Genomic DNA, 10,855 nt, shown 5'->3' on the forward strand with positions numbered 1-10,855 from the left:
TCTCCCTTATACAGGCATTTCAGCCAAGGCATTATCTTAATAATAAAGGTATCAAAAAGCATCACACAATGCTTTCCTACAGGTGAAGCAATGAAGAGACAAGAGCTTTTATCTTCACATTAAATAAAATTTTCTAGATTTGTAGACATTACCAGGTTTGAAAGTCAGAAATATTAAACTGATTTCTGCTAAGTGGACATTAATTTGAGGATGCAGCTTGTCACAGCAGCTGTACTTTCCTAATTGCAAAGCTGATGAACCCCAAATGATTGCACATTTTCCTTCAACTTCTCTTTCTCCTTATTAGAAAGCCAAGAAAGCTGAGAAAATGTCATTCTTCAGTAAAATTGCATCTTCCAGACTAATTCAGACATGGAATTTCAGGCATAATAAATTAGAAACAATCCTGTTGAGAGTAGCTATCATCTCCAGATCACCCCAGGTCCTGAGCTCTGCCAATGTACAGTACAAGTAGCATACACAAGAGAACACAGAAATGTTCTCATTAGCAAATCAATACAGCAAATGGATGAAGTTTTCTGACTTTAAAATTAATGATGGAAAACCACATCATTAACTTGGAATGAGATGTTCTATGACCTTTAGGCTTGAGCTAGTCTTCAAATATACATCAATATTTGTGAAGAAAATATGATGGCCAGTATATAAATTTTAGCTCATTATAGGTACATCCACAAATAAAAAAGACTACCCTTTTTTGACTTTTCCAACATAGGAAAATACATATGAGCCCCTCCTATTTCAGGTAAGAAAATATTCAAACAAGACTTTGGGTAAGAAATTGTTATTTCTTTTCATCATGAGATGGAGATTTTAGCACTATTTTGTTGTAAATCAATACCTTTGGATCATTACCTGATAAAGAAATTCCTTTAGCCTGTATGTTTCTCTGAGAAATAGATATCTTTTTAAGCAAATGTAACATCCTCACAAATAATTTATTTTCAGGTTACAACCCACAAAATCAGTGGATTCAATGAGTTCAACCACAAAGCTTTGAAAAAAAAAAAAAAGATGCATAGAGACAGTCCTTACATATGTAAGGAATTGCCAAAATCAGAAGCAATTTTTAATGTTGAAGTCACACTTGAGCTCCACTCTTCAATACTGAAGAAACTACTTTGAAATTAAGATGTATTACACCATGAGGACCCAAAGTAGGCACTGGGAGATGAAATTGCTGTCTCTGAGTTATTAATATGTCACTTTTCTTTAGTGCAATCCATTTAATGCTTTTTTTTATATACAAATTTGAAATAATCCCATCATTCAGTTAAAAGAACAAAAGTACAGCAGTTCCCAGTTATAAAGTAAAGGACTTAAAGAAATATCAGGAGTTTAAAAGTTCACAAGCTTCATTGCATTTCTGAAGCTGGCACAAAATATACTTTAATCCAACTGACCATAATTACTTCAGTAGTCATTTCAGCTTCTTGCATGATTTCACTAAGGCACCACACTTCCACAAAAATTTGATGTGCTTACATAATTAGATCCCAAAGCTTTTGATGCCAAATACAGGAGGAAAAAAAGAACAGCAAATATATCATACAGTTTTACATCTATTAAAGAGCAGGAGAGCAGGCTAGGGTTTGGATATGCTGTTCACTTCATAGCCATTAGAAAGATTCTATATGGTATATAAGAAATGGTTAAGAAATTACACTGTAATTTGTCAATTGTGTATTGAGCTCTGCATGAATGCTAGAGATAAATGTGAAGATCTACAGCAGTGGGAGTTGAACTCCTTCTACACTGCCTGATGGAAACAAAGTGGGGAAAAAATAATAAATTCAGTGCCAAAAACAAGGGAGAAGGAATGGAACTGAAGTGCCCTATTCTTGTCAGATTTTGATACTATAAATTTCAAGAAAAAGCACCTTCATCTAAGCCAGCTATCAGTAAACTATCAGGGGGAAAATAGTGTAAAGATCTATTGCAGTAAATAACTTCCTTTCTCCCCTCTTTGGGAGACATTTGTACAATCCACAGTGCCTGATCCTGAAGTGTGGGGAAAAGAGAGTCCTCTGTCAGTGATTTGAGTTTCTCACCATGAGCCTCATAGAAAACTGATTGAGATACTTCCTGTCTCCAGCTATCATCCTTGCCTTCCCTGGGGCAGAAGCTAAAACAAAAACTCTGTGCTACAGCCTCCCAGGGACTAGGCTATGAAGCCATGGTTAAATTCCAGAAAGGCAGGCAGCACCTTGATGTTTAGGCACTGAAGACAAGACACCCAGGAGACCACCCAGTGCAGAACAGACCCAACTGTGAATAACTCTGCAGTAAGAACTCTGCAGTAAGAACATTGCAGCTATATGTGTGGAGATTCTCCCTAAAAATTGTGTGACTTTCACTGTTACTTCTCCACGCTTTACTGCATAAGGAGATTATCTATTAGCATTTAAATAATAATAATTATAATAGCCTAGTAAGCCAGTGAATTAAGGCTCTCATAAGCAGTACTATTATGAAGGAACAGTTTAAAATAAATTACACTTATTCAGCACAGCAAAATCAGAGGTTAAATCCAACTCTTCTCTCAGTCCACTCTGGATCTTCTACAGGTTCAACACTGCCACTAAACTAATTCACTCTTCTGATGAGCAGCAACAAAATCCTGGTGTCTGGAAGGAGTCCTTTCTGAGATAGCTGTTTCATGCAGGCTATGTAGCCTCAGGACTTATAAATTAAAAACTACTGCACTTGCCTGCTGCAGATATACTCTGCAGAGCAAGGCCTTCTGCAGGTCACTCTCCAACAAAAACTGGGCAGCTCGTGGATGGTTATCTCTCATTGAAAAATAAGTGTTCTAACCACACATTAGGAGAAGAGACAAACAGACATCTACCTCACACAGCTGACAGGTGGTGATTCAACATTTGCTCTATCTTGTTTGTTTTCACAAAGTGCTGCAGCACACAATGTAGGCCAATTTTTCTGCAGTGTTGTCAGCAGATGATAGTCAATTCCAAAAGTCACACGTACCAAATGACTTCCAAGAATAGATAAAGAAGCAAGGAGTGAAGTCTTATTTGTGGAAACTTCTTGCTAATCAGGACTGAGAAACAAAACAACAAACCCAAAGCATTCTCAAAATTAACAATTCACAAGTCATGAAGTCGAACTTGAACTTGGTAAAAAGAATTCCAGACAACCAGCTCATAAGTACAAAAAGTATGAAGTGAAAGTACTTGATGTGCAATGATTAACAATCTGCACTGGTTTCTTGCCCTGTGAAGATCTCAAGTATAGCTTATTGTGGATATAGCCAGAACCAAATATATATTCAGGAAGGACTAAAAATGAAGGACATGAGATTTTCCCCTCTTCCTCTTTGTGTATCAGTATATCTGATTTTCTGTACATCTTGGGCAGAGCACCCATTCAAAGGCCATGAGGGCAGGGATTGCATCTGCTCAGCTAAATCTCTCCCCAAGGAGTAAGAGTGAAGCAGCACTGTATTTAAACAGTGTTGGAAGCACTACAACGTCAATAGCTAAGGAGTTCAGAGGAAGAAAATACTCGTGTGGTGTCTGTTAATGACAGAGATGGGAAAATGCTGCCATCTTTACATCCACTCTGTTTTTCTGTGATCAGAAGCAGCAGCAGTAGCACAAAGCAAGAGAAATTAATGGTCAAATATAAAGACATTCAGGCAATACTACAGTATATGAATGCCTCATTTTTTTGGCTCTCTTGTTGGGGATTTTTTTGTTGGGTTTGGTTTGGTTTGGTTTGGTTTAGTTTGGTTTGGTTTGGGGTTTTTTTCACCTACACACACGCATGCAATTTCATACTTTGAGTAATGATAAATCCACAGAAGCAGAAGGACATGGAACAGAATAGTCACATGTTCTCCCTGGGACATCTGGGAGTACCAACCATATTCACCTTATTTCTAGTAGTTATTTATTCCAAAGAAACTGGTATAACTACAGTGACTGAGGAACACCCACTTCAGAGCCTCCCGCAAATTTGCGACAAGGCTGTTTTGTGAACATTTGTAGAAGATGGAACAGAGAACCCTAAAAAATCCACTGCAGATACTAGCTACAAGAAAAAGAAGCAGTTCCCATAGCTGTAGAACCTTCCTGGACTGAGCAGTATCAACTTGCTGACAGCAACCAAATTATGGTAACCAGTCCAGTCCCCAGTCCCTGGACTAGATGAGGCAGAGCAAGTCCACCAAGTCCTGCAGTATTTCATACTGTACAAAAAAGGGCAAATCTGCATTTCAAATGTTTTGGTTTCTGACCATTTAAAATGGTGAAAATTAATTACAGGACAGCAAATCTATGTCTACATTTGATTAGAGCAAAGTAAAGATTCATGGATGCCAGAAAATCTCACAATCATGCACTGCTGTACAATTTGCATCATTTCTCATTTGCTTTCACACACACTCTAATAAGATCATTTCTGCTTCAGTTTCCTGAGTGGGAGTTCCCTGAGGACTCGATTTCATTATCAATTTTGATGGCTCAATGCTTCAACCTTCATCTTACATCCGGACAAAGCACACAGTGAAGAATAATAATACAATAAATGTCCTATCATCGCTTACTGACAAAATACAATGATCTAGTCTTTGTATGCATTTCAATTATACAGAACAGATTTTATTATGTTACTTGTACTTATGTTATGCATCACAGTCTTTATTTTTCATATTTCTCATCTGAATCATTCAAAATCCATTAGGAAAATCCCCATACTGTTAAAGCCACTTTAAAAACAATTATTTTGAAAATAAATTAATTCTAAATCCCTTCTATGTGCTTATGATCTCTCATGCCTTTTAAGTTCAAATGCCTTAGGTTTAATGTACAGACACAAGGGTTCTGTTTTAAAAACCCAAAGAGAAGAATCAGGGGACTAAGAATTCAATAAAGTCCATAATAGTAATTTTTAAATAACAAGGTATGGTAACAATTGCTTCTTGTTTCTTTCCCCACCCAAAGGATTCTAGTCCTGTGTAGGCTTCACCCAATCTCAATTAAGCAAGAAATTTCAGAATCAGAGTCCAACCAAGTGGTAGAGTGGAGGAAATGCACATCAGTAACTCAGGAGGCACAACCCATAGTAAAAAACAAAATCCAGATTAAAACTGAGCTACTCTGAGTTGAAGCTGTAATTATTGATCCATAGAACAAATATATCTAATGATGTAAGTGTAAATCTTTTAGTCTTTTCCTCCCCACAGGAACAGACAAACGTTCAAATATGAGAATGAGGAGACAGGACTCAAAATTTATGTATATTTTTCCTGTAAACATCCGCATATTTTTCAAAAAGAGGACATTCAGATACCTTTGTAAGGGTATCTTAAGAATATTGAAGAAAAGGTAACTTAAAATTTGTTGACCGTTAAATTTTAAGAGGTAGGCTTTGCTCAGATACCCCTCAGCACATTAGCTTATTCACTGATCTCAGAAACAGAGGTCTGTGCTCCAATTTTTTCCCTGACTTTGCCTATTCTAGCACCTGAAATGTCTTCCCCTGTCTCTGCATGACCTTTCATGAAGAGTGTATGCTAGGGATATAATTTTTTTGACCAAAGGATTAACAGAAACACATGAAGAAAACATCATGCATCCCAAATAAGTTGTATAAAAAAAGAATAATCATCCTGTAGTTACCAGTAACTTTAAAAAAGAGTACAACTACACTTTTTTTTTTCCAGAAAGTCATCTGAAAATCTTTTTTTACCACAATATAATCTGATAAGAAACTAGAAAACTTCAATGAAAACAGAATATATGACTCTACTATAAAGGCCAAGCCTTCAATGGCAGTCATAACATCCATACTAGCAAATTAAGGGATGTTGGAAACATTCCCACACACTTAGGCCAAATAACCTAGAGCACCCTGAATATATGCCTTAGCAAGCAAAAGTTGATGGCTTCCATTTTTCCAAGCAATTGTTCCTAGAACATTTTCACTGCTGAACCTAACACTGCAGAATTACCTGTGAGAAGACAAAGTTAAACAGATTAGAAGTACAGTCCCGAATGATCTTGGTCACTGTTCTTCCAGGGCAAGTCATCAAACTTAAGAAAGACCTCCATAGAGTTCCTAGGAGCACCATTTGCCTTTTCAGCTTTGCTTGTAAGATGGTAAAGCAGAAGGAGAAGGTCTGAGCAGGGCAATAAGAACAGATGGATTTCAAGAACACAGTCCATGAACAGATATTTAAAGTGTCTAGGCTAGAAAAGCCTAGAAAGAGACATCACTACAGCTTTTGAGACTGACAGAAGCAAATTATGTTGCATTTCAGCCATGGATAGATCAGTAAGAAGTAGATGTAATTTCTGACACAGAAGATATTTAGGCTGGCCCTGACAGAACAAAAGTATAAAAAATAAAAAGAAGACTACTAAACACTTGTCTAGACAGCAAATTTATTGAGGGATGAAAATCTATTAGTGGAGGTTTGTGAATAAAGGATGAGGCAAACATTCATTGGGAACTTTTTAGGAAGGGTCAGTGTTATCTGTATGGTAGTGGTCTTGACTCTCTTCTTCAGCTCTACTTTAGCCCTGTTTTTTGAGACCTACTTTATACTTTCTTTTCCCAGATTCTTAGATAACAGTGCAGAAAAGATCCAGTTAATGTCACTTCATCTTAGGAAAAAAAAACCCCAAACCTACCTGTACATAATTTTCCTTTATTTAATTTGGAGTTAGAACTTCAAAGCTTATACCAAGAAACATAGAAAATAAAAATGTAACTTTTTTTTTTTTTTATAATAATAGCAATAACTTTTTTTCCTCTCTCTCTCTCTCTTTCTGTTTTTAAATTCTCCTTCATAGTTTCAGGACACAGATCTCTGAGAAGACAAAGGTTCTGTCCTACACTGTCAGCAGATATCACTCTTACAGTATCATTTTATTTCAACAACGTTGAATAAACAGAATGAGTTACTGCAGTTTTTTCCTCCCAAGTCTTAAGGAGACCAACTGCATGTTGAAACAAGAGTGAAAAAACCAATAAAAATACCATGAGGATGTTTTCCCAAGCACTTTTGGAGTTTTGCTGAGTGTATATTGGAACAAAAATGCCAAAAGACTCCTCTCTCTCTTTCTAGCTCCATCTTGTCCACATTCCCTACCCACAATACACACCCTTGCTGAGGGTCACTGGGACATTTCCCAGCTAAGCTTGGTTGGTCTTGCTCATTTTGCAGATTTATTTCTGTTATTTTTGTCCACAGAACATGCCTGCAATGGGTTTCTTAAGACTTGCATCTTCAGCGCTGTGTTAGGGTGTCTTTAGGGTAGCTGGTTAAAATGGAATTCTTCCATTCCTGTGTGCATAGAGGTTTAATTGTATTTATGTCCCATGCTTTTCTGTGCTTGGAAGTCAGATGGATCCCTAGGTGAAGCACGAGTTCTCAACATTTTCACTGTCACACTGATGTAAAAGACAGATCAATGAAGGGCACCTGACTGAAGGTGAAAGTATCTCATCTTCTGCTGTCCAGCAGCTTCATAACTTATGGACTGAGATAAGAATGTTCTGCCCAAGCATACCAAGGGGTTGTAGGGAAGCTGAGGGCAACTGAGCAGAGCCAGTGGACTATCTGCTTGGAAAACTGAGGAACTGGGTTGCGTGACCAGACTCTGGATACCCTTCATGAAACCTTGTCCCTTTGGCCAGCAGCCTGACTGCTCCCAGGAGAGTAGATGTTCCATAAACCAACTTCCAAAGCCTGTAAGAATTTTGAGCACAGCCAAATAAAATTCCCTCCAAAGACAAACATCAGCAAACATAAAAACAAATTCATATATAGAATTGTTTTTAGAATCCCTTGGGCACTGCCTTGAAAATTCTCAATAATTATGCCACAACCCAAATATAAAATAAGATTATATGATCGACAGTTCTCATCATGTAGAAGAGTCAACATAAATCAGGTGTAAGGCCTTCACAATGTTGTCTGTATACACTTCAGATATGAAAAGTTATTTTAAAAAACATCCTCTTTGTCATTTCCCTATTTTAAAATGAGCATACTGACATTGATAGAATTAGAATCAAGCATCAATTAGATGTCTGACCTTGAAAATGTTACAGAAGTAACACCATGAATATATTAAGCATGTTATACTCATCTCAGCAGGCATGATACTATGAATTATGTAAAAATGAGCATCAATTTTTCAAAGCAATAGATGTGACACCAATATATGGTGAAAACAAAGTACTTACATTAAATGAGACATGCAGTTGGTCCAAACTAATGTGATCTAAACAGTCTTCACTTAAAATATTTATTAGATAGAAAAGATTCCATAGCTGCACTTTGCAGTACACATTTTGTAAGCAATCTTTTTCCATGGTATTTAATGTAGTTATTCTGATGCTGATGTTTTAACATCTTGACAGCGAGGACAGATTTCACCATTACTGGAGTCAAGCCACTGATGCATGTCTGTTTGTCTGGACTGTGTCTAATTCACAATTTTATTCAATTTGCAGGACATCAGAATGACAAAAAAATTGAAAATAATGTCACTGAACCTAACTTTTAACCTCCTTTTTACAGATAAAGAAATGTTAAGCAATAATCTTAAAGGGCTTTTTTTGTCACTAAAAGTTTACTGGAGCAATGAAAATATTACCTAATAGACAGCAATTTTTTGTACATATTTTAAGAAATAAAACTCACTTAACCACTATGCTTTCTCCTGTCTTTCTCAGGAACACCATTGCATATCATAGAGAGGGCAGTCATAATCAGCCAGCAAATGAAAACTAAGCAACCAATATGCCTCTCAGAAAATTTCTCTTTTCTTCACAGATTAATTCTTAGCCTGAGAAAAGCAAGAGTATGGTAAAATTTGGGTAACATACTCAAAATGTCCATCCTTAAAAATATCTCCTTTTTCTTGGGTGTTAGGAAATTTCTTTACCAGAAGGATTGTCAAGCATTGGACAAAATGGCCTAGGAAAGTGCTGGAGTCACCATATCTGGAGGTATTTAGAAGGTGTGTAGATATAACACCTGAGGACATGGTTTAGTGGAGGACTTGACAGTGCTGGATTAATATTCAGACTCAATGGTCTAAAGGTCTTTTCCAAACTAAACAATTGTTATCAGAATATGTGGTGAATATGATTCTAAATAACTAATTTTGGTTTAAGATGTTTTCTACATTTTGGAGTATGTTCTCCAGCATACATGAGAACAAATAATTTTCTAGAGTAATTTAGGAAAAAAGTTCCACTTTCAAAACTACCTTGGGTATTTAGAAAAATATATCTCTATAACTTAATGTAGAATACTCAGTGACTACAGTCATCATGGATGTTTTATCAAAAAATAGTTAATCATTTTTCAAAAGTGATGCTTGTACTTAGGAGCCAACAACAGCAAACTACACTGCAGTCAAAAATAAGCAAATGTCACCTCACTCTACATTGGGAGTATAAAATAACACAAATCCTAACTAATAATAATGTATTGACTGATGATATAGTCTCAGGAGTTACATGCTAAACATACAAATATAAAAAATAATTAATCCATTCCATTTGGAAGAACTTGAAACAATATCAGATAACCACCCAAATATTCACTTAGAAACATAAAAGCTGTAAAACTGTAAAGAAATACAAACCAAGAATCATAAGCATTACCTCTGAATCAAATACTGGTTTATCAAGAATTCTGGAAAATAGGTGATTTCTAAGCTCAACTCCAGACAGTTTCATTTGAAGGAGCAAATGTATATCTGAATATATTTATATATATTTTATATATAAATATGTTTAAAATGTATTTGTATACACATATATAGTTATACATATATAAGACATGCATATAAAACAAACACATTTACACAATATGCAATTGTGTGTAGTCTCTATGCTGTCTCAGACAACCATTCTAATACAATTATGTTTAAGCAATTGTGATTCACTGGGACTGTTTAGCTCAGGAAAGAGGAAGCTCAGGGGAGCATCTCAACAATGTATATAAGCACTCACAGATATTTAGGTACAAAGAAGACAGAGCCAGGCTCTTTTCAGTGGTGCCCAGTGGGAAGCCAAGAGGCAATGGGCACAAACTCAGATGCAGGAGGTTCCCTCTGAACATTGGGAAACACTTGCTGAGTGTGAGGCACACCAAGCAAGGGCACAGGCTGCCCAGAGAGGTACTGGAATCCCCATCCGTGGAGATATTCAAAAGCCATCTAGATATGGTTTTGGGCAGTTGGTTCTGGGTGGCCCTGTCTGAACTGTTGGACCAGATGTCCTGCAGAGGACCATTCCACCCTCAGCCACTCTGTGATTAGGTGGTATTTTGGCAGTTTCAAGGACAAGAGGTATCTGCAGTACAATTCCTATCAGAAAGGATAGATCCTTCAGAAACATATTTACAGAGTATATCATTCAATATGAAGATTTATACTTAAAAAATAGATATAGATGTCAAATTTTTATAAGCATCATAACTCTGTAACACTAATTACCATTTTCATAAGATTATATAACATGTTTTTAGTTTGAAGAAATGATCATGTTTAGCATTGTTAGAATACTGAGGGTACATGCCTAATTAAGGATGCAAAACTGGGGTAATAAACAACTTTAATGGCACATACTTGTGAAATTAATGATAGCATTGATTTTTCAGTAGTTTAGGTTTTGAACACAGGGCAGCTGGCTTGCTGATATATATAGTTTTAGCATAGTGCTAGAAGTATTCATCACGAGCAACAAGCAAAATAATTACTTTTGGGACAGGGGAGCTGAGGCTGTAAATATTGAAGTAGCAGCACAAGGTGTTAAGAAAACTTCTGAGGGATATATAACACAAATA

Source organism: Lichenostomus cassidix, chromosome 2 (genome assembly GCF_008360975.1).
Source record: "Lichenostomus cassidix isolate B80296 chromosome 2, HeHo_3.0, whole genome shotgun sequence".
NCBI classification, from domain to species: domain Eukaryota; kingdom Metazoa; phylum Chordata; class Aves; order Passeriformes; family Meliphagidae; genus Lichenostomus; species Lichenostomus cassidix.